This window comes from Cryptomeria japonica, chromosome 5, assembly GCF_030272615.1.
Source record: "Cryptomeria japonica chromosome 5, Sugi_1.0, whole genome shotgun sequence".
Classification (NCBI taxonomy): Eukaryota; Viridiplantae; Streptophyta; class Pinopsida; order Cupressales; family Cupressaceae; genus Cryptomeria; species Cryptomeria japonica.
The window spans coordinates 644,598,602-644,624,324 of record NC_081409.1 but is presented as its reverse complement, the minus strand read 5'-3'; positions in this window follow the sequence as shown (position 1 = coordinate 644,624,324).

The window sequence follows — 25,723 nt, the reverse complement described above, 5'->3', positions numbered from 1 at the left end:
GTGATAGAAATTCGTGTTGATTGTAGTGCAATCTGAGCCTGTGCAAAAAGTCTGTTGTCAATTGTATGTAATATTGTTTACTGTAATACAAAGGAGACGTTCAGTTTTTTGGTGTGTGGGTTTTTTCCTGAAAGGGTTTCCCATGGTAAAAAAACTATGTGTATATGTGCATGGTCTTTATATATGCTCTATTCTTCTGCTTAAGTCATCTTAAGATTCTGCAATTTAGGAAGTAGAAAGATATTGTTGCTTACATCCTTTACGAATGGGCATTAGGAGAGCATTTCCGCACTGTAGCTTTCCTTACAACCTTGTGTTCCCCAAATTCTCCTACCCTTCTCCAAAACTTCTATAATGATTCTCTCCCAAAGATCATCCTCTGCTCTTCTTTCATACCATTCTCAACAACAAATTTTCCCCTCCTTCCTAAATGCCTCTACTGAGATAATTAAAAAGAAACATTTGCTAATGCCATCCCCTGGCTATCTATAACCCCGCAAGAGAAAGCATTAAGTAATGAAAAATTGATGCAACGTACAAGGTGGTAACGTAAGTCACCAACAACATGGACTCACCCGACATGCTTGTCGATGAAGAAAATAAATTTCGCCACCACAAAAGAATTAACATAAGGAACAGGTATATATTCTTACACGTACGTCCATGTACCTGTGAGAATATATATGTGTTTATTTATATATAAACATGTATATGTATATGTATATGTATATGTATATGTATATAAATTATATGTATGTATGTATGTGCACACACATATGTATATATGTATACATATATATGTATGTATGTATACATATATATGTATGTATGTATTAAAAGATACACAAATATATAAACATAGCTTAACCATGAAAACTCAACGACAGGAAAACATGATCAACATAAAGATACATAACCACACAAAAGACACACGAGGCGATGAGGTAAACAAAAGTTGTGAACAATAAGAAGAATGGAACAACATTACTTGACCAAGGTGGCCATGCTCAAAAGAATACATCTAACCTCCCTGACTTAAGAATAAATGACAATTGTTCATTTCTAATGTATGTGATCCTTTCCTTGATGATACTCTCCCTCCCTCTTGAGGCTGTTACGATTCCTGCAACCACTCGGTTATACAAAAATCAATTAGCCACATCTTAACTGTATTAACGAATTCCATGAATTATTGAAAAAAAGATAACAAGTCATTATTCATTATTCATTCAAAGCGGAAACAAAACCAATATCATTGATTAGCTGAACCAAAGTATAATAAGCATTTTCCAAAGTCACAAAGAAGGGATGTAATAGTTGTTCAAAAACAAAATTTGTATGATGTTGCATTGTCATGGTTTTTGGTACTGCATTCTATCACAATGAAGTATTTTTCCTTGCGAATTGGAAGATAAGGCTATAAACAAATACAAATGTTCTGGCATTTTAGAGGCTTTGTTTAACCAGATAGAAAGTTAAAAGTAACAAACTAAACAGTATGTTAGCTTATCGACTATGTAATTGTTCCTATTGGTTGCACCAAAGATTGGTAACAAGCGCCAGCTTGAAAAAGCATGTGAAGGTAGTTTGGGACCAGTTGAGTTTGTGTTGGGTAACACAATGTGATTTTACTCTCGATGTAACTTGTTTCCTTTAGGACCGAGCCAACTACACATTTGGTTTAAGGAATGTACTATTGGCCCACTTGCAAATATTGTAAATATGGTCTAGGCCAACGTGAAGATGTAATTAATATTGGAATGCATATATAATAATGTGGTTGAAAGGGAAAAATTTGTGCAAGTTGTATACTCAATAAGAAGCATACATGAAATTAAGTGTGAGAAATAAGATGGATATCCTATACACACTATGAAAGTGTTTTGAAGCAAAACATATCAGACAAATGGTGAAGGTTAGGTTTGGAAGATCTGTATGATATATCTCTTGTATTTCTTATATCTTATTTGCAACTAAAGTTAGTGTCTCATAATGAGTTGTTGTTCAATTCTTTAGATTAGGGGATTGGTGTCTCCTATAGGTTGGTACCTAAAAATATGATTGGGGATTAGTGTCTCCATCTTAGGTTGAAATTTAGGTGGGTCAGTGCCTGCAAAATTATTGTAAGTTCTTTATTACTTTGTGAGGCTAGATTTGGGCAGTAAATCCAAGCAGCTATTCTCACTATGGTTTTTCCCTTCTAGGTTTCCATTTAAAACTTGTTCTCATGTGTTGATTTATGGACGTGCTCATTACTTGTATAGTTGTTTTAATGATAATGTGAGATGCGGTAATAGGGTAAGTGCACAAATATGGTGGTCAAAAAAGGGGGTATAAGTGGACACTTTTTTTTTCTGAAATCAGGTGAACCTGAACTTGGAGGCAAAATTTGAAAGTCATCCACTCAAGATATGAAGATAATCAAAGAACAAATATTGTAGTACTCTGCATCTAGTTTCCAAACTACTAAATTTTTTCAAAATTGGATAAGATTAAGGGGGTCAAATCATTCACGCACAAAAAATAAACCCTGATTTTTTCAAAAAAACATAACATAGTGTCTGACGTGCGCATCAAAAAAGTCATATTTAGATTTAGTATTTTGACAAATACTTTGGCAAAAAGATAGTTAAGAGTGAGCACTAGAAGATGTGTATTTTTTGTAATTTTATGTTGAGTATTTTTTTTTTTAATGATTTTTCCAATCGAGCACATCCTGAAAATTAGGTACCTATTCATGCACGAAGCATAAGTTGCACTAAAAAAATTGAAAATGCAATTTTTTTTTTTTAATTGTAAAGAATCAAGTTCACTACAATAATATATAATTTTTTAAAAATTTGGATAATTATATCAAAAGTTATTAAAAAAATGGTGCATGTATGTCTGTGAAAACTATGGAGACACTGGTAAAAGAAATTCAATAATAATATGTTATTGTTGTTCAAATTTAAAAAAAAATATATGGTTAGAAAGCTCAGAAGATGGGTGAAAATATGGTGGAAATTTTAAAATTACCCACTTGATGATGTGTAAACCTGATGATGACAAAGTCGAGAAACCAAGTTGATAAAATAAAACACGCCAAAAAGGAGTAAAATGGAGGGAAATGAAACTTCCAAACCATAGCTTTGTCATCCAGGCCTATTTCCAAGCCTAAATGGACAAAAGCGTGTACGGGGTACCTATGGTAGAAAAAGCACATATGAGGTACTTATGGTGTAAGAAGCGCGTACGTTCTATCTTAACTATAAAAAGCGCATACGCACTATTTTTACTATAAAAAGCACGTACACACTATTTTTACTATAAATAGCGCGTACGAGCTAAGTTTGTTTAAATTTTGGGAGTGTGTATAATATGCTATTGTGTGTATATATATATATATAATATGTGTATATACATATAATATATAATTTATATATAATATAAAAAATAAAAAATATATAATATTTATATATGTATATATATATAATATATTAAATATATATACACACATGTGTGTGTATGTGTATTGTCTCCCTCTCTCCCCCTCTCAAGCGCGTACAAAGTGTCTCTCTCTCTCCCCTTCTCCCTTCCTCCATACCCCATCTCTCTCTCTCTCTCTCTCTCTCTCTCTCTCTCTCTCTCTCTCTCTCTCTCCCTACATCCCTTCTCTCTTCCTGTCCCTCCAATATATCTTCTTTTTGTTTGCATATATATAAGGTGATAAGAAGATTGACAAGGTGGTCGGTTTTCTTTTTTTTTAAAGAAGATAGGATATAAAGTAGAACGTTTGAAGAAAATGAACGTATTGGTTTCTTTGGATCATGTGGATGTATTGGTTGGATAATATTTATGGGTCATATGGTGTACTAAGGGGTCATATGGTGTATTATGACCCCTTAGGTGTCGTTATGGGTCATATGGTGTTCTATGATCCCTTAGGACACCATATGACCCCTGAGGACTCCATATGGTGTCGTTATGGGTCATATGGTGTCCTAAAGGGTCATATGGTATTCTATGACCCCTTAGGATACCATATGATCCCTTACATGTCATTAGAGGTCACATTGTTTCCTAAGAGGTCATATGGTGTCCTATGACCCCTTCGGACACCATATGACCCCTTAACACACCATACGACCCATAACGACACCATATGGTGTCCTAAGGGGTCATAGGATGCCATATGACCCCTCGGGACACCATACAACCCATAAAAACACCATATGGTGTCTTAAAGGGTCATTTGGTGTTTTATGACCCCTTAGGACACTATTTGGCGTCATTATAGGTCCTATGTTGTTCTATGGGATCATATAGTGTCCTATGACCCCTTAGGATACCATATGACCCCTTAGATGTTGTTAGGGGTCGTATTGTGTTTTAAGGGTCATATGGTGTCCTATGACCCATTAGGACATCATATGGTATCGTATGTGTCTTATGTTGTCATATGACCCCTAGGACACCTTATGACCACTTAGGACACCATATAGGGTCATTAGGGGTCATATGGTGTCCTAAGGGGTCATATGGTCTCCTACGACCCCTTAGACACTATTTAACCCCTTAGGACTCCATATAGTGTCATTATGGGTCGTATGGTGTCCTAAAAGGTCATGTAGTGTTTTATGACCCCTTAGGACACCATTTGGTGTCATCATGGGTTGTATGGTGTGCTAAGGGGTCATATGGTGTCTTATGACCCCTTAGGACTCCATATGACCTCTTATGTATCGTTATGGGTCATATGGTGTTCTATGATCTCTTAGGACACCATATGATCCCTTAGGACTCCATATGGTGTCGTTGTTGGCATTATGTGAACCAGTATGAGGACATAATGACATTGTATGTTGTCATTGTTGTCAATATACTGAAGAGGTGAGAACCGGCATATGTGAGAACCGGTATAACACTATGAACTAGCATTTGTGCCAAAGTGAAGCGATGTGCTTGTTCAAGGTGAACCGGCATATGGTTATGGGAACTAGCACATGGAAGCGTTGTATGACTACCGATTGGTAATCTCAACTTTAGGGTTTCCATTTGAAGTGCTTCAAGCCTGTGTGGCTCAACCGGTGACTTTGTGTGATGAGTTAGCATGATAACAAAGAATAGATCGTGTTGCCACGTAAGCCTTGTGTGCGTGAAGGATCTTGCATGAAGAAGATTGTTCCTATCTACCTTGGGAATATGCAAAGTTTGTAAACGGTGATAACATGTGATGGGTTATCAGGCGCCATGAAATCGGTGGACAACGAACAATGGAGATTAATGTAGTGTGCTCAACGGTCAGGATTGAACCATTTGAATTCCTTAACCTAATAGGTTTAGGGTTTAGGGTTTATGCTACCGACCTATCTATTTTCCTATAAGGTCGATGTTGTGACTCTTTCTAGGGTTGTTGGAAAAGTTGTGTGTGTGTATCCAAGAGAAGAGATACGTGATTCTTGCCAGACCAAAGGAGAGAAGTGATACCTGCAAAGTGTAAGTGTAGAAGGTGAAGAGGAGCTTAAGCGGATCTGCAATGGCATTGAGTGTTGTTACCAGATCATTGTAATACCTTTTGATCTCTAACCACTTCAACAATTGAGAAATCCCTTAACATGGTAGCTTTAACAGGCTTGTTGTAAATCCTTCAACAGGGTGACTCAAAACCATTGAGTTCTTGAAATCCTCTAACAAGGTAACCTTTAACAGGGTTTAACCCTTAACCGGGTATTCTAGCCATCCCTTAACCAGGTGATCCCTAACAGGATCGGTTCCTAATAGAACCTATTGTATCAGTCTTTAACTGGACAAGGTTCCTAACAAAGCGGACTTCCAAAGAGTTCAAAAACAAGCTTGTGGGTATTCATCCCCACCGTGGTTTTTCCCAATTGGGTTTCCACATGAAAAATATGTGTGTCATGTGTGATGTCTTTTTCATGTGATGCTATATTGTTTTCTGTCAAGCAGTGAATCATGTTTTTGATTAAGTAAAAATAGGTTTTAAGGGACCCGGAACCCAATTACATTCAAAAGATATTCAAGAAAGAAACAAAACAAAACAGCTGCAAAAGACCAGCAAAAAACTAGCAGCAGAGAAAAGGACCGCAAGAGGCCAGCAAGAAATTGACCCCAAGCCCAGCATTACAAGAAATTTAAAAACTCTTCATGGTTTCTTCTGCATTCTGTACCAAGAGCATCATTGCCTTGGCCGCTTCCCTCAAGTCAGTGCTTTCCTGAGCAATTTGACTCTCTTTCATTTTCGTGTCCTTCTCAGCAGTAGTCTGCCTGGTTCTGCGCCTAGGGGTCTGGTAGGTTAGGCTGGAAGTTGGAGCATCTTCTATAATTACTTGGTTCTTCTCCTGGTTTTTCTTTTCCAGATGATCCACCAGTGCATTCATATTCTGGGAGGAAACTTTAAGGACCTGGAGGCTGTGGTTCATAAGGCTTTTCAATGCTTTCTCATTATGGGTCATCCGGGCGTTGACATTGTCTTTGTCCTCCTCCACCTGTTCTTTCATGGTTTTAATAACGTCCTCCAAATGTTTCAAGTCACCTTTTATCAGATCTTTCTCGAGCCAGTCCTCCATTTCCATTTCCTCCTTCGCTTCACTGTTTTTCGTCTCCTCGTTCTGTTTCCTAGAGTCAGACATCTTAATCAGCTTATTGATCTTATCTTCTAGCTCCCTTTGCTTACCCTGCATGCTAGTGATGTTTTCAACAAACCACTTCTAAAAATTGAAGAATTCAAGGGTGCAGTTGCGGGCGATGTCCAGGATGGTATTCGCAGAGTCTTTGCTCTATTCAGTTTCCTCAGCATTAGGGTTTTCACCCTCATTAGGATTCAGAGCCTCTTTCTCGCTTTCTGAGCCCTTAGGGTTGGAGTGAAGATTCTCAGAATTTCCCCCTTCCTCCCCTTCCTCCCCTTCCCCATAATTCTCCTCCTTGTTACACTCCATTTCAGAATCAATGTCCTTATCCTTTCCCTCTTCTTCATCACAATGCACATCCTTTTCTTCATGCTCAGTTTCAACCTTCCTTTTTTTATGGGTAGGGGTGTTGGGCTCCCCATTCGAATCAGAATCTATGCATTTCTCAAATATCTGAGCATTAATGATCAAAGGATCATCCTTGGCTACCCTAGCCTTATCCTTAATATGTTCATAAATAAGTAGAATGAGTCCTTGGTGCACTAAAGGATAGGAGCTGGGCTTTTTGGCATGGTCGGCAAGGCTCTCGTTTAGAGAGGAGGCTAAATAGAAGGGCAAGGATATTTTAGCCCCATGGCGGAAGTGGTTCAGGATAGAGAAATGATAGTTATAAATTTTTGTAAATCTGCCATCCATAGTCAAATATTCCATTAAACCCCTAAGAACTTTTTGCCAGAAAGGTTTTACCTATTGGGGGGTGTAGTATGATATATTGTCCTTCTTCGCCAGGTTGCCCATCTCATCCTTTGTCTTCGAGAAATTTTTGAAAGCCTCAGCGGCATACTTCCTATCCTTGTAGAATTTAGTCCCCTCCATCTTGAGTCCCGTGACCTCCATAATCAAATTTTCATTGATTTGCCAAATTTCCCCAAACAGGGTAGCCCTATTGTTGCACCAGCTTTTAGCGAAACCGTGAGACACAGAGTTTCTACTACCATGGAGCTTCTCCATATAATCAGTGAAGCCGTGTCTTTGGAGCCTTCTCCAAACCTTTCTTTCTCTCTTCCAATTCTCACAACCTTAAGGCTCATTCCTGTTTAGGTTACCTCCCATTCTGCTTTCCAGGTAAAGATACCCTCTGCTGCAATTCTCAATCCACGGATAAAGCTCTGAAGACTTGTTATTTCTAGTTTCCCCGTGTAAAGACTCTTTCGCATTTTTGAGATTGCTACTCATGTCCACACAAACCTAGCTATTATTAATATTATCTTTTGCACACATATGATCTTGGTTATGATGTCGAGAAGCACTCATCATCTGACAGTCAATCCGCCCCCAAAATCTGTCATTGGTACTTGTTCCCAAAAAATAAATCATGATATTAGCTTGATCCATTGATGCGATCAAAGTATAATTTCTCCTTAATCTCCCATTTGATGTGATTTTCTCCTATGTATTTGACATCCTTCTCCAAATTGACCCCTTCATTGGCAAGGATATCCGCAACCTTATTGCCCTCTCTAAAGGTATGAGTTATAATAATGCTAACATGGTTGTTTAGAATATCTTTAGCATTTTTAATAACATTGGCAATATTCCAGGAAACAGAACTAGTACCTTTAAGGGCTTGTATGATGTTTAAAGAGTCCCCTTCGAGCCAAATTTTTTTGAATTTGAATTCCTGTGCTAGCTGGAGGCTCTTTAGCATTGCCAGAGCTTCAGCCACATGGTTATTTTGGGTTCCAAAAGGGGAAGCAAAAGAAGCAATGCAAATTCCTTGAGCATTTCTAATAACTCCCCCTCCACTAGCCTTTCCAGGGTTCCCTTTAGCCACCCCATCAAAATTAACCTTTATCCAGTCATAATCAAGAAACCTCCATACAATGTTATCTCTCTTCTTGTTATTGTCCGATCTGTAGACCTTATGTATTAGGTTCCATTCAGTAAGGATGTCTTTTTCCATATCATTCATATCAGTAGTAGCCCATTGTTGATTATTCTTGTGAGGAATGTTGATGTTCTCCTTTATGGGCCTACATATTTTTTCAAAGACCACCTGAGTATTACACTTAACTTCCCTAAATATCTTGTTATTCCTTTCTTTCCAAATGCCCTAGCATATCATGGGGAGGGTCAAAGACCACAGGTTCTTGATGATTTGACATTTGGTTGGAAAATTCCATTGCCAGATGATATCCTTGATGCTCTTGTTCATGACCCAGTTAATTTTCCATTTTTCCCACATTTTGCACCAAATATCCCAGGTGAAGGAACAGTGAAAAAATAGGTGATCAACTGATTCCCCCTCCTTCCGACAAAACTCACATCTATTAGGGAATTTGAAACCCCTTCGGATTAAATTGTCAAGAGGAAGGGTGCTATTATGAGAAGCAAGCCAAAAGAAAATGTTGACTTTAGGGATCAGGATGTTGTTCCAAACTTTGCTCCAAATGGGATTGCTGGTTTGAGAGAAAGTGTTTTTATAGGAATAAGCAACTGTAAATTCACCTTTAGGATCCCTTTTCGAGAGGAGAACATCATCATGGATTTTGTTAGGGGAAAAGGATAGCAACTCTTTCTGGAGAGAGGAAAATCCATAATGGATGTCATCAAGTCTAACCCACTTATTCTCCTTCCAATAGTCACATACCATAAGCCCAAACCTCCTTTTACACTCTTCAATAATTTGACTGTTGTTTTGATCATAAAGGGCTTCATTCTTCATCCAGGGGTCTTCCAAAAACCTTATTCTGTCACCTTTTCCAAGGACCCATCTAGCCCTAGCTTTTGCCACTTTTATGGATTTGGTAATACTATTCCAGATGAAGGATCCAATAGGGATATCTTCAGAGTTAAGGATCCCTTGGATAGTCTGATTCTGAATGTATTTGTCAAACCAAATTTGATTCCAATCTTTCTTAGTGTCATAGGCTCTCCATAACTACTTGGCAAGAAGAGCTTTGTTAAAGGTTTTTATAACTTTAATCCCCAACCCTCCTTTGTTCTTTGGTCTACACACTTTGTCCTAGGCAATCAAAGGTATTCTCTTTTTTTCTTCCACTCCTGACCATAAAAATCTCTTTTGGATTCTTTCCATAGCTTCAACAAATTTAGCCGGAATACCAAACAGGCTGACGGCATAAACAGGGAGATTTTGAAGAGCAGCTTGAAGGAGCTGCATTTTCCTAGCCTGAGATAACATTGAGCCTTTCCATCCAACAAGTCTCTTATTAATTTTATCAATGAGCATATTCCAGAAGGAATTTGGGGGAGCCAACCCTAAAGGAAGGCCCAAATAGGTGGAAGGGAGCATTTCCACTTTGCACCCAATAATGTTAGCAATTTTTTGTTGTCTTATGACCGGAGTATTGAGGAAGTACATAGCCGATTTGTCCCAATTAACTTGCTGACCAGTTGCCAAAGCATAGGAGTTGAGATTTGTTTTGAAGGCATCAGCCTCCTTGACTGAAGAATATCCCATGAGGATAGTGTCATCAACAAACTATTGACAAGTGCAAAAAACATTGGCAGAGGAAGGTTGAAGACCTTTGATAGTTTTTCTTTGTTTCAACTTATGAATCAATCTACTCATACTTTCAGCCAAAATGGTAAAAAGGATAGGAGATATGGGATCTCCTTGTCTTAGCCCTCTTGAAGTTTTAAAAAAATTTGTTGGAGATCCATTAACCAAAATAGAGAACATAGGAGTAGTGATTAGTTCTCTGATTATTTTGATAATCTTATCATCAAAACCAAAAGCCCCCATGATTTTAAAGAGAACATCTCACTCAACTCTATCATAAGCCTTTGCCAGATCCAGCTTTATCAAGAAACCTTCTTTTTTAGCAACACTGAGGGAATGAATGTTCTCATGAACAAGAATGATTGAGTCCAAGATCTGCCTACCAGGAACAAAGCCTTTCTGCTCCTCAGATATGATGAAAGGAAGCACTACCAAAATTCTAGTGGTCAAAACTTTGGATATAATTTTGTAGAAAGAGTTGCATAGGCTAATTGGCCTAGATTTTCCCATAGAATCTGCCCCAGCAACTTTGGGGATTAAGGCTATAAAAGTGGAATTAAATTCCTTAAGGATTCTTCTGGATACAAAAAAAATTTTAACCGCATTAACCGTATCCTCCCCCACAATATGCCAGAATTCTTGGAAGAAGAACATAGGGAAGCCATCAAGGCCCAGAGCTTTATCCCCTTGAAATGAGAAGACAGCTTTTTTGATTTCTCCAGTAGACGGGATAGCAGTAAGGGCCTTATTCTGAATAGGGTTAATGATCTTAGAAATAATATTAACCAAATTGAGTTGACGGGTCTGACCAATGTCCTTGTTACTAGAAAGGAGTTGCTTGAAGAATCTGACAGCTTCATCCCTGATTTCATCCTTATTAAGCAGAGTGTTGTTCTCAACAGTCAGTCTTGTGATTCTATTTGTAGCCTTATGTTTTAGAGAAGTCATGTGGAAAAATTTAGTGTTTCTGTCCCATGCCTTCAACCATATAGCCCTAGATCTCTGTCTCCAATATATTTCTTCCCTAGAAATAATATTGTGGATGTTGACTAGGACCTTATCTTCCATGGCTTTGGAATACTTTTTGTAGCCTTCTTCCTGGATTGAATTTTGTATCTGGTCCAATTCCTCCTTTAATTTTCTCTTTGAATCAAAGATATCACCAAAGACCTTGTTCCAGGTCTTAATGTTGGTTTTGATATTTTTAAGTTTTTTGGCAACTTTATACATGACAGTTCCATTAACATCAAGATTCCACCATTCAGCAATGGATTTTTCAAGATGTAAAGCGGAAAAATCGAACCCTAGTCGTTCTCCCCTCCCCAACCCCAAGGAGAGAGAAGGGAGAGTCACTAGGGTTGATGGTTTTCACTTAGGAGAGACTTTACATTCAAAAGAGGGGTTGAAACCCACAAGATCCAATCCCACGCAATGCAAGATTGGATTCTATATGAGTTTCAAGGGTTAAGACATCAAGGATACCCTCTTTTGTAAAGAATGTAGATAGAAAGATTGAACTAGGAATGCATGTAAAGTAGGAAAGATTCGCTTATAAACAGAGATAGGGATATGGGATGAAGCTGTGGACCTGGAATTAGCAGTGAAATGTCGAGACGGTGCTGTTCTGCAAATTTGAGCGAAAGTTGACGGGACAATGGCGCCCGGCGTGCACACGGTCCTCCGAAAAATCCGTGAAATGAAGGGGGATCTGTTCGTCTCTGCACAAGGATTCCTGATCTTCAATTATAGCCACATACCTGCAACCTACACACAGAAAAGAGAGGATGATTGGGGGGTTAGGGATGAGGGGTTTGCCTTTAGGTCAAACCCCAGTTTTGGAATTAACCAAGAAATGAGAATGTTGTAAATGTAAATGTTTGTAATGTAAACAAGTACTGATACCTTGTTGTAAGAATGTTTGTATTCTTACATGCGAAGGTGTAATGTATGTAGTATGTCGTATGTTGTATGTGATCTCCTCTTCAATGGTTGAATCCTTGTCTTGAATGCAACACTTAGCCTTGAATGGAGACTTAGAATGCTCAATTGCTTGAAGGAATACTTGAATGCTTGAATGCTTGAATGTTTGAATATCGCTTTCGCGTCTTGCTCTTGCTTATTTCCTCTTTTTGACCTCCTCAAATGGGAGAGGAAATGTAGTTTATATACTTGTCAATTAGGGCTGATAGACTGATTTTCCCGACCTTAGGCCGACCAGGAAACATTATTTTCCAATTTGCAAACTTAAAGACCCGAAGCCCCAAAAGAGACCGGGCCCAAAATAGGGCCAGGGACCAGGGCGCTGGGCGCCATGGTCCTGGGGGACTAGGGCACTGGGCACCCTCGTCCTGAAGGACCAGGGCGCTAGGCGCCATGGTCCCACCTCCTGGGACAGCAGGGTGCAAGGAGGATCAGGCCAGGGTGCTGAAAAATGCAGTTTTTGGTGTCATAAGCAAGTTTCGGGATCTCCATTCAGGTTCAGTGTTGCGCCGCCATCGTGAAGACCCAAATGTAGTTGAAATTGCAAGTGTCACAATTTTAGGATGCTACATTTAGCCCCCACTTTAGCGGGAGTATAAGCATACGCTCATACTTCTGGTAAAGTACAAGGAAACAACATTGAAAAACTTTCACCACGTCAAGGAGGCAAGATGCACCAAGCCCCCAGTGGACTAAGGATCTTACGACTTCGATTGACAAAGTAAAAGGGAAGATCACGAGGGAGAACCATGACTGTCAGTAGTAAGGTTCCCTCACTATGAGTCATGCAAGAAAGATATCAAAATTTTTCAAGGCAAAGCTAAATTTGTCAAGAAATTTTTAAGTATCTTGAAAAGATATGAACGGGATGTATGCCCCCCTACGTTAAAGCGATCGCACACGCCTCACCGGGGGTGATTGCTTTAAGGTAGTGATACATATAAGAAATGAGAAAGGAGCACGTTATCACAAGGATTTAGCCCCCAAGTGTGAGATAAGCCCAAGGATAATAGACACAAAACACAAAGCACGAGGTGACTTCGCTTTCCTCGGGGTCAGTATGTTGTATGATAATTCATGTATATCATATGTATGTATGCATAATTGTTCTTCATTCCCCAATCAAGGAAGGTCACCTAGAAGAAGGGAACACATGTGTCTTTTGAGTCAACATGAGAGAGACCAAAAGAGATCTCAATGTTTTGCATCATCCTCAAGTAGACAACACTAAGGACAACAAATAGAAGAATGAGAATAACACATAGAAGAAGTAACAAAAGAGAGGAGGAGAGAGTCTGCTATGCTAATGAACTAGTCTAGCACGTCATCTACCCCCCGATCTTGCTGATCAATATTTCAAGAAGGTAGGAAACACGCTAGAGGAGGAACATCCAACACAGCAGATGGAGCTATCACAAGAGCCACTAGGATAAGTGCTTTAGAAAATTTGTTAGATAGATGGTTATCAACATCAACATATTCATATTCACTATCAGAATGAACAGGAGTAACATTTTCATCATGAATAACATTTTCATCTATGTCATCATCAAGATTTATAAAAATAGGATCTTTAACTCGCACAGGATCAAGACCATCATGCATCTTATGTTTAGGAGATTTCGGCTCAATCGTCGGCTGAGGAGAAAATGGAATAATGTTGGCTGAAGGTGTTTTTGGGGATTGCAAAGTTTGAGAAGTAGCTGCCTGAGCTCTAAGACAACGCTTTCATCAGTGTTCACGTGCAGAACAATTTCGTCTAGTCTTAGTAGGAAGTTGCGAAGATTGAGGAGGAGGAATGCTCTCATCCTTATCACTTGGGTGTTTAGGTTGTGGTCTCTTAGGTTGAATAATAGGAGAAGAGGAAGGTCTCTTCTCTCCATAAGAGGAAGGAGGAGGAACTGCTCCATATAAGGGAGGAATATTTGGTTTAGGAAGGAGACCAAGTCCATCATGACGAGGAGGGATAGGTCTACTTTTAGGAAGTTTATTAATCATAAGCATAGTCACATCCATAGGGATGGGTTGGGAATATTCTTGAGGAAAGACATTAGTTTTATATTTCAAAGGAAGAACTTCCTTTTCAAGAATGATAGGAATGTCAAGTTTGGGTGTTCTAGGTTCACTTAGAGATAGGATCATATCTTTTTTCCACTTTTGATAAGATTTGAAAAGATGATCACTTCGCGGAGGAAGAGATTGGAATTGTTTAGGCCAAAAGTAATCAATAGGAACGCTAGAAGTTCTTTCAGCTGGTTTAAAGAGACTATGATTGACAGTAACAACTTCACCATTATGGGGAAATTTCAAACACTTATGAATAGGAGAAGCAATAGCTTTCATGGAAGATAGCCAAGGATAGCCTAGCTTCACTTGAAATTGTTCAGATGATGGAATAATAGCAAAGTCCACATCAAGGGATTTGTTATGGACCTCAATAGGTAATGTAATAGAACCAATTGCAGGAGAAGAAAATGCATCAAATAGTTTCACAACCACATTTGTTTCATCATAGATCACTTAATTCAATTGCAAAGTAAAAAGAAATTCTTCAGTAATGATATTAACCATACAAGAAGGATCAATAAGCACTCCATGGCAAGGTTTATTCTTGACTTTTGCAACTATATATAAAGGACCATCAGGTGCCCTGATAGTTTCACTGGAATCAAAGGTGATGGAAGGTTCTTTAGGGATTTTCTGCTGCTCTACAAAGTTAAGCACATTCGGAGTCATGGACACAAGATCATCAGGTGAGACAGAGGAATCAGTAGTATCAATCGCATTAGAGGCATGAGAAGGCAATGGATCTGTAAAAATCTTAAGATTTTGGTTAGGAGGAGCTACAGATGTGTTGCCTTTATCATTCACACCAGAAACAGAGATAGTATTATTATCAATCAAATCTTGAATTTTACCCTTTAAAGCAAAACATTTTTCAGTATCATGCCCAGGTTGACGATGAAATTGAAAAAAAGATTTGTTATCAAAATAGGGTGAATTAATCTTTGTAGGGTCTATTTGCTTTATAGGAGGAAGAGTAAGCACATTTTGTTCCAATAACTTATTCATAATACTATGCAATGATTCATTCAAAGGAGTAAACTTTCTTTCTTTCTTGAAAAACTTAGAAATAGGAGGCACACCTGATGCCGCATTCACATTGTTGTTGATGATGTTTTCATTGAATTTAATGGACTCTCTGTTCGGTTTAGACTTCCCAAATGGTTGTTGACTCCTATCACCCTTATCACCCGGAGCCATAGGATTTGCTTGTTCCATTTGACTCACAGTCAGTTGATAATTGTGAAGAGTTGCGCACAACTATTGGAAAGAAGTAAACTCAGAAAACAGGAGTTTTTCTCTAATATCTTTTTGTAAATTAGAAATAAAGATTCTTTGAATATCATTGTCAGGTACTGGAAAGGAAATTTGAGCATACAAATGCTTATATCTACCAATGAAATCAGTCACTTTTTCTTTAACACCTTGTTTACAATGCATTAAATCAATCAAAGTAATTTTAGGACTTATATTGTTTTGAAATTGTTGAATAAAAGCATTTGCAAGTTGTTCGAAGGAAGTAATAGAATAAGAAGGCAACGAGCAATACCATTGTAGGGCTTTATCTCTTAATGTTCTAGTAAACAGTTTTGCAAGCAACCTTTGGTCATAAGCAAAATCAGTACATATTGTTTGAAAGGTCTTAACATGTGTTAGAGGATCACCCTTACCATTATAAAGCTCCAAATGCTGAATTTCAACATGTTTAGGGGGAATAGCTCGAACAATGTCAAGAGAAAGTGGGCTTGCAACATCAAATGTGGGCACACTAAACTTAGATTGATTCATAGAGGCAATTTGTTGCTGTAAGGAAGAGACAGTTTGTGCAAGATTGTTAATGGTCGCTTTAGTCAAAGAGTTCATATTAGACGTGTTAGATTGTGATGGAGGTATTATGTTATTGAAAGAAGGTAGAGAGTAAGGTGGTGGGACACTATGATAGTTAGTCATAGGAGATGATTGGAAAGGAGGAACACTACAAGGAGGAATGGAAGGGTTAAATGAATTGCCCCCTTACGTCATGTTTATTTGTGGAGATGTAATAGGGACACTCATTGAAGGAATGAATGAAGAAGTTGGATTGAATGAAGGAAGATGGTTGATTGAAGAAGAATGATTGCCCCCATGATTAGTGATCATAGGAGGAATGTCTTGTATTGAAGTAGTCATTATGTTTGATGTAAAAGTAGGTATACTAGCAATAGGAGTTGTCAAAGGAATAGAATGATTAACTTGAGTAGGAGGTTGTGTATAACCTAAAGTTTCGGCACAACTCTTCATAGGCATCACATTCGAATCCACAATGTGTGCAATACCACGCAAAATATCAATTCCATTCTTATCACTTTGAACCATACATTTTAGACCCTCAATTAAAGGAAGAGCTTGACTATCGGGGTATTCTTGAGACATCCATTGTCGAAAATCATCAAATTGGTTATCCAATTTTGAAAGTTGTTCTACAGAAACCTCATGGAGAGCTTCTTCATCATTAAGAGGATTAGAGGAATTACCCATGTCCTCATTAAAAAGGTCATTCAAATTAGGTTCCATCTCCTCGGTAATTACACCTTGGAAGGACTTAATTCTAAGACTTCGTCTAACGGGAATAGTGTAAGTAGGACTTATTGTTGTAAAACTCATGCACTAAAGAGAGAGAGAAGATTTTGAATTTTAGAGGTAGCAAATTTCAATAAAACCAGCCAATCTCCTAGATTTAAGCTGTTAAATGCAATCAGGACAATCTCCCGAAATTTCAGAAAAAATGTCCGGGACCGTGGCGAACGGAGTGCACACAGTCCTCGCAACTTTTTTCAAAATTTTCAGGGATGAAAGATATTGTGATTTTATTGCGGAATCCAAAGTTACAGCCGATTTGGAGGTGTTTTGATTAGTGAAATTATCAGTCAAAGGTTGAATCAAGAAGGTCTTAAAAATTAGGGTTTTGACATTTAACCACCTAATTTTCAGAATTAAAGCACAAATATGAATTGACAATTTGCAATAGAAGGGTAGATCTGAAACAAGCATTAACAATTAAACATTTCACAAGCTTAATTACTAAAAAGAAAATTTTAGGGTTTTTATGCAATTAACCTCTAAAATTTGCAAAAGATCAAACATGGAAATGTAATTAGGAAAGAAAAATTTTTAGATCTAACCATGAATAATCAGAATGAGGATGTTTACGTCGGGTTCACCAAAATGTAAAGTGGAAAAATCGAACCCTAGTCGTTCTCCCCTCCCCAACCCCAAGGAGAGAGAAGGGAGAGTCACTAGGGTTGATGGTTTTCACTTAGGAGAGACTTTACATTCAAAAGAGGCGTTGAAACCCACAAGATCCAATCCCATGCAATGCAAGATTGGATTCTATATGAGTTTCAAGGGTTAAGACATCAAGGATACCCTCTTTTGTAAAGAATGTAGATAGAAAGATTGAACTAGGAATGCATGTAAAGTAGGAAAGATTCGCTTATAAACAGAGATAGGGATATGGGATGAAGCTGTGGACCTGGAATTAGCAGTGAAATGTCGAGACGGTGCTGTTCTGCAAATTTGAGCGAAAGTTGACGGGACGATGGCGCCCGGCGTGCACATGGTCCTCCGAAAAATCCGCGAAACGAAGGGGGATTTGTTCGTCTCTGCACAAGGATTCCAGATCTTCAATTACAGCCGCGTACCTGCAACCTACACACAGAAAAGAGAGGACGATTGGGGGGTTAGGGATGAGGGGTTTGCCTTTAGGTCAAACCCCAGTTTTGGAATTAACCAAGAAATGAGAATGCTGTAAATGTAAATGTTTGTAATGTAAACAAGTACTGATACCTTGTTGTAAGAATGTTTGTATTCTTACATGCGAAGGTGTAATGTATGTAGTATGTTGTATGTAGTATGTTGTATGTTGTATGTGATCTCCTCTTCAATGGTTGAATCCTTGTCTTGAATGCAACACTTAGCCTTGAATGGAGACTTAGAATGCTCAATTGCTTGAAGGAATACTTGAATGCTTGAATGCTTGAATGTTTGAATATCGCTTTCGCGTCTTGCTCTTGCTTATTTCCTCTTTTCGACCTCCTCAAATGGGAGAGGAAATGTAGTTTATATACTTGTCAATTAGGGCTGATAGACTGATTTTCCCAACCTTAGGCCAACCCGGAAACATTATTTTCCAATTTGCAAACTTAAAGACCTGAAGCCCCAAAAGAGACCAGGCCCAAAATAGGGCCAGGGACCAGGGTGCTAGGCGCCATGGTCCCACCTCCCGGGACAGCAGGGTGCAAGGAGGATTAGGCCAGGGTGCTGAAAAATGCAGTTTTTGGTGTCATAAGCAAGTTTCGGGGTCTCCATTTAGGTTCAGTGTTGCGCGGCCATCGTGAAGACCCAAATGTAGTCGAAATTGCAAGTGTCACAATTTTAGGACGCTACACAAGATAAGGGTGGGAGGTCCACATCTTTTCAAAATGTAAAGGGAATCTCTGATTATTCTTAGAGTTCCCAGCAACAAAGGAAATGGGATAATGATCTGACCCAATTCTATTAATAATAGAAAGGGAGCAACTATGAGAAAGAATCTAATCATTAGAGAGAAGGGATCTATCAAGTCTTTTTAAGATGAGATCTTCACCATCTCTTCGGTTAGAACAAGTGTAGGAAGCCCCGTTGAGATCCAAATCAATGAGAGCATTGTCATTAATAAAGTCCATCAAGTCAAATCTGCTATCTGGTTGAGCTTGACTACCTCCAAATTTTTCTATGTCTTGTAGAGGAGTATTGAAATCTCCCATCACAACCTAGCTGTGCAGAGGGAATTTTTTCCTTTTATGATGAAGTTTATTCCAAAATTTACTTCTAGCAGATTTGGAGTTGGGGAAATAGATATTAGTGATAACAAATTCCTTACCATCAAAGATGCTTTTAGCTTTTAGGGATAAAATATTGCCATCCACATCAATCATATCTCCAGTGGTTGTGCTTTTATTCCAGAATATAGCAACCCCTCTTGAGGCTCCATTCGAGCTACTACCACAAACCCCTCCATTTTTGAAAAACTTTAAATTCTCCACTTTCTCTTTACTCATTTTGGTTTCCTGAACCAGGATAATATCCGGATTTTGATCTCGAATAAGGTTCCTTAATATATCTTGTTTATTGAGACCATTTAGGCCTCTGATGTTCCAAGATATTACTTTCACTTAGAAGCCTGGGGGTAGGACTCCTTGATAGTTCGCTGCCTTCCATCAGCTATGTTTTGCTTACTCTCCTGGTCCCTATGCCATTCATAGTTTTGTGTCCCGGTGGGGATCTTGAGGCCCCAAAATCAGCCTTAGATCTGGTTCTGGTTTTTACTCCATTAGGACCTCCTACCTTCTCAGTTTTAATTTTCTTTCCATTTCCTGTTATGTTTTCTTCTTGTTGTTCTACTCTAGATTCATCTTACATGTTGCTCCATAGATCTTCTCTTTTCTGGGATGAAGTGGTCATATTTACTTCTATATTCTGGAATAAAGCATTTAAGTTTGCTTGTCCCGACCCAAACTTGTTACTCCTTCCCATTTTTATTTCTTGTTCTTGAAACTCTTCCCCTAAATAGGGTTCTTCTTTCTTTGATATGGGTTCATGTAGATCCTTAGGATGAAAGTCAGTGATATCCTCAATCTCACCATCTTCAAGTGTCTCTGCGTTGATTTCATTCTCCTTCTCCTAAAACTGTAGAGCCTCAAAGGTATTGCCTATTTTGATCTCAAACTCCTTGGTTTCATTCTTTTTGTTCCCCTTTAGGGGGGGGTCCTTAGGGGGGTCAGTGGAATCAACTTTTAGATGTTCTGGTATGTTTACCAAGTTTCCACTTTTTTCTTCTAACTTGTTGCAGTCTTTGTTGTTATTTTTTTCTTTCCAAACTGGTTTGTGAATGTTTTTTTCTCTCATCACAGGTCTTTTAGGGTTGTTGGGGCAAGCCTTAGCCCAATGACCTGCTTTTTTGCAAGAGAAGCACACAAAAGGGAGAGATTCAAATTCAATGGCTTGTTCCCATAACCCAAGTTTGGAGTTTATGTCAATAGTACTTGGGAGATCCATATTCTGTGATATGTTCTTGTGAGCTACAGTCATTGGGTCTATCGCAACAAGCTCCCCAAAGGAGTTAGCAGTTTTTGAGAAAACATCCTCCACCTAGTATTCCAATGGTAGTCCAGGCAACCTAACCCACACCGGAGTAGATTCAAAAAAAGAGTCATTGAGTTCCATATTAGGGGACCATTTTCTAACAGAAAGAGAGGATTTACCAAACATCCAAGGGCCACCACTTAACACCGCTTCCAGATCTTCCCCACATGAAAAGGAGAACACAAAAAAGTCTCTAGGAAGGGCAAAGACTTCAACCTGTCCTTTCATTCTCCATTTTCTCTTAACAAAGGATCTAACATCCTCAATATTAGGTCGGGGTCCAACAAATTTCCCCACCAGAGAAAGAGTCATTAAAGAGATACTATGGTCAATAACCAAATCAGGAATCTCAATCGCAAGTTTACCTGTTCTATTGTCTGATATATCCTTCACAAAGGGGAAAGATGATTTACCAGTCGATTTACCAGATGCTTGTCTTGCGAAGAGACTATTCCAGGGTTTAGGTATTCACCCCTCCTTGGTATTTTCTGAGTCGATCTTCATCGCCTCGGGGCTTGAATCTTGAGAATTTTTTAAGTTTTCGGGATCGGGAGGAGGGTCCCGTGTTCATGGGTCTCCATCCTATCTTCCATCCTCATCATCAAATGTTTGTCCTTGAGCTGCAGTGGAGTTAGAACCAGAGGAACTAGCATCGTTGTTCCCTCCATTTCTCGAATTCAAATTTCCCACTGCAAACGTTGTTCCTTCCGTTGTTCCCTCCATTAAGTGCTATATGTTGCCTTAAGAAACTTCACTAAATTTTATGACAAGTAGTGAATCATGTTGATCTAGTTGCTTATATGTATATCTAGTTGATATACATATAAGCAATCATGTTGATCTAGTTGCTTATATGTATATCTTTGATGGTAGATTACCTATTCATGCATTAGGGTGAAATGGAAATGAAGTGTTAGATTGTATGAGAAGATAAGTGTCAACCGGTTTATGCTTGTCTCAGTTATTCTGGGTTTTACCGGTTGTACTCTGTTTAAAGGACCGGTGTCACTATTTGTCTGTCAATGCACAGTGTCTGCAGACAAACCGGTTCAAGAGTGTGTTTGTGTCTATACTGATTCACCCCCCCCTCTCAGTATCAGTTTGGTACTATTCATTCATCATTGTGTTATCAATTGGTATCAGAGCATCCTCTAGGTCCTCTGTGTTATAAGCTTAACTACTTGAGGTAAAGATCCCAGTCTAATGATGAAGAGGGAAGGTCCAAAGTTTAACAAAGAAAATTTCAGTATATGGAAAGATAGAATGAAGATATTCATCAGAAGCATGGGTGCTCAACACTGGAGCTATGTTGAGAATTCCTATATTTCCCCTACCAGTACTCTCATTGATGACCAGAAGAGAGAGATGTAGGAGAATGGGCAAGTCATGGAAGCCTTAATTAGTAGTTTATCTAACATTGAGTTTATTGATGTCCAAGATAAGGTAAATCCCAAAGAGGTATGGGATACTCTTGAAAATATATATGGCAATGATGAGCATGTAAAACAAGCTAAGGAAGAAAGCCTTAGAGGGAAGTTTGAAGACATGCAGATGGTTGAAGGTGAGACCATTCAACAATATGGAATAAGAATCAAAACCGTTGTTGGAGATATCAAGAGTGCAGATGGTAAAATAGAAGATTCCACTGTGGTAAGCAAAGTCCTGAGATCCCTAGTGTCGGTCTATGTAATAAGGGTTGCTGCAATTCAGGAGCTGAGATCAATAGACAAGACTAAGGTGTTCCTAAACTCCATCATTGCAAAGTTGACAGCCTATGAGCTAAATAGTTTTGATGGCAGTGTTTCAAAGACTAAATCATCTTTTAAAGCTTCTATTGTACCATCCAGAAAAGGAAAAGAAGCTAGCACTAGTGGTGAACCAAGACAAAGTAGAGAAATGGATGATGAGGAGATTCTAATGGTATTTGAAGCTCTCCTTGCCAAGAAACTTCCTAAAGGAACCAGCAAATACAGAGGTAAGCTTCCTTTGAAATGTTTTTCTTGTAACTGGATAGGACATATTGTTGTAAACTGTCCTAATGGCGACAACAAGGACAAACCAGAAAGGTTCAAGAAATTCAAAGGAGGAAACCGTAGAAACTGTTTTGTGGCAGTTGATGAAGGTGTCATAGATGAGGAATCAGAGGATGAAGAAAATGAAGATATTGTGTTTGTTGTTGTCAACGAAGATGTGTCAGACAAGAAGGCTCTTGTCTCCCGGTTTGATAATTCCAATGAGTGGATCATTGACAGTGGTTGTTCTCATCATATGATTGGTGACCGGAGCAAGTTTCTATCCTTGGAAGAATATGATGGTGGTGTGGTTCGCTTTGGTAATGATGCACCATGCATGGTCAAAGGCAAAGGGTCCATCTCTCTGAATGGAAAGAGTAGTGCTGACAATATTTACTGGGTTGATGGTCTCAAACAAAACCTTCTAAGTGTTGCCCAGCTGAATGACAGTGGTCTCACTCTGGAATTCAAAAATGGAGTGTGCAGATTCAAAGGAAAGAATGGAGAATTGGTGGCCATCGGCATGCAAACCAAAGGCAATCTATTTCAATTTAATGCAAATATAAGTACATGTCTTATGGCTAAATTTGATGATAGCTGGATATGGCATAGGAGACTCTGTCATGTAAACTTCGATAACATTGTGAAGGCTAGTAAGATCAAGGCAGTTAGAGGATTGCCAGTGCTAAGCAAACTGGACAATACCCTGTGCAGAGAATGTCAATTGGGGAAAATGTCTTCCTCAACCTTTAAAGGTAAATCCTTCATTGCTGACAATCTGCTTGATCTTGTGCATACTGAGTTGTGTGGTCCTATGAAAACTAGGAGTGTGCAGGGTGATAGGTACTTCATGATTCTCACTGATGACTGCTCAAGAATGATGTGGGTCACATTCTTGAAAGATAAGTCTGAAGCTTTTGTAAATTTCAAAGTTTTCAGAGCACTAGTGGAGAAGGAAAGCAGTAAAAGGATCAAGTACCTGAGAACTTATCAAGGAGGGGAATTCACTTCCGGTGAATTCAACAAGTACTATGAAGAACATGGCATCAAGAGGCAACTGTCTGCCCCCCGGACTCTACAGCAGAATGGCCTAGCAGAGAGGAATAACCGAACTGTGGTTGAAGTAGCTAGAACCATGTTGATTCAAGGAAAGGTAGCTCACACATTTTGGAGAGAAGCGGTGAGCACTGCGGTCTATACAATGAACCGGGTACTCATCAAGAAAGGTAAAGATAAAACCCCTTATGAGTATTGGACTAGTAAGACACCTGTGGTTAGCTACTTTAGAGTGTTTGGTAGCAAATGTTACATCAAGAGGAGTGAACACCAGAGCAAGTTTGATGCTAAATGTGATGAGGGAATATTCCTAGGGTATTCCACCAAGAGAAAAGCTCTCAAGTGCTTCAATAATAGGACTCAGAGAATTATGGAAAGCATCAATATAAGAGTTGATGAAACCTTTGAGAAAACTAAGGAAACTGACAGTAAGCAAGAGGTAAATGAACCAGTTGCAACCTTCTGGGAACTGGTTGTCGGTCAACCAAGTACCAGTAACAGTGTTCCTACACCGGCAGATGTAGATGCTAATACTGATGGAGATGAGGATGAAGAAGAAAAACAAGAGGAATCCATCAAGACCATTCCTCGGTATGTTAAGCTGAATCATGATCTTAAGAAGATTGTAGGAGATAAGGATGCAGGAATCCTTAAAAGAAGAAAGGTCAGAGAAAATTCATGTATGATCTCTGAATTTGAACCTAAAACATTCAAAGAGGCACATATAGATGAAGACTGGATCAAGGCAATGGAAGAGGAACTTGACCAGATAGAGAAAAATGGTACATGGTCTTTGGTACCCAGACCGGAGCATAAAAATGTCATTCGTACCAAATGAATCTTCAGAAATAAGCTGAATGAGGATGGCATGGTGATTAGGAACAAAGCCAGATTGGTGTGCAAAGGATATGCTCAAGAAGGAGAAGACTATGGAGAAACCTTTGCTTTTGTAGCCAAATTGGAAGGAGTTCGTATGCTTCTTGCATATGCAACTTTTAAAGGTTTCAAAGTATATCAAATGGATGTAAAATCTGCATTCCTAAATGGTGTACTTGAAGAGGAGGTGTCTATAGAGCAACCAGATGGGTTTGCCCTATCTGAAGACAGTGACATGGTATGTAGGCTACATAAAGCCTTATATGGTCTAAAGCATGCACCTAGAGCATGGTATGAACATCTGCATTCCCATCTTGTGAAGATTGGATTTGAGAGAACAAATGAAGATAGCAATATCTACTTGAAGTCTGAAGGAGATCAGATCCTGATCTGTGAGGTATTTGTTGATGAAATTATCTTTGGTGGAGATGACAAGATGAGTCATGAGTTTGCAGATGAGATGAAGAAAGAGTTTGAGATGTCACTCATAGGGGAGATTAAGTTCTTCATTGGACTGCAGATCCAGCAAATGAAAGATGGAATCTTTATCACTTAGTCCAAGTATGTCAAAGAGGTGTTGAAGACCTTTGGCATGGTAGATAGCAAACTGGTTGGTACACCGATGGTGACCGGTTGTAAACTATCCAAAGAGGATGACTCAGCATTGGTTGATGAGAAGGAATGTCGATCAATGATTGGTAAGTTGCATTATGTAGTGCATAGCAGACCAAATATTGCACATGCAGTAGGCATTACTGCAAGGTTCCAGAAAAGCCCAAGAGAATCCCACTTGGTTGCAGTCAAGCGGATTCTTAGGTATCTGAAGGGAACTGTTGACTATGGATTGTGGTATCCATATAGCAAGGATTTCAACTTGAAAGTATACACAAATGCTGATTGGGCAGGTAATGTAGATGACCAGAAAAGCACAACCGATGGTGCATTCTTTCTCGGTGGTAGGCTGGTCTCATGGATGAGTAAGAAATAGAGTTGTATCTCTCAGTCTACAGTGGAAGCAGAGTATGTTGCAACTTTCATGAACTGCACATAGACGATTTGGATGAAGCATGTATTAAATGGCTTCAAAGTTCTTGTATCTAAACCGGTAAGTATATTTTATGACAATACTAGTGCAATTAATATCTCCAAGAATCTGGTTTTAAATTCTAGAACCAAGCACTTTGAGCTTAAGTATCATTTCTTGAGGGAAAAGGTTCAGAACAAAGAGATTGCACTGGAACATGTTTCTAGTAAGGAGCAGTTAGCAGACATATTCACCAAGCCTCTCCCAAAGGCTACATTTATGTACTTAAGAGGTGAACTAGGGGTGTTGCCCCTTCAGGAGGTAAACTAAAAGCATATGCTCCACATCAGTCAGGTATTGCATAGTCAAATTTATTTTGGATTGATGTGTTGAAGGA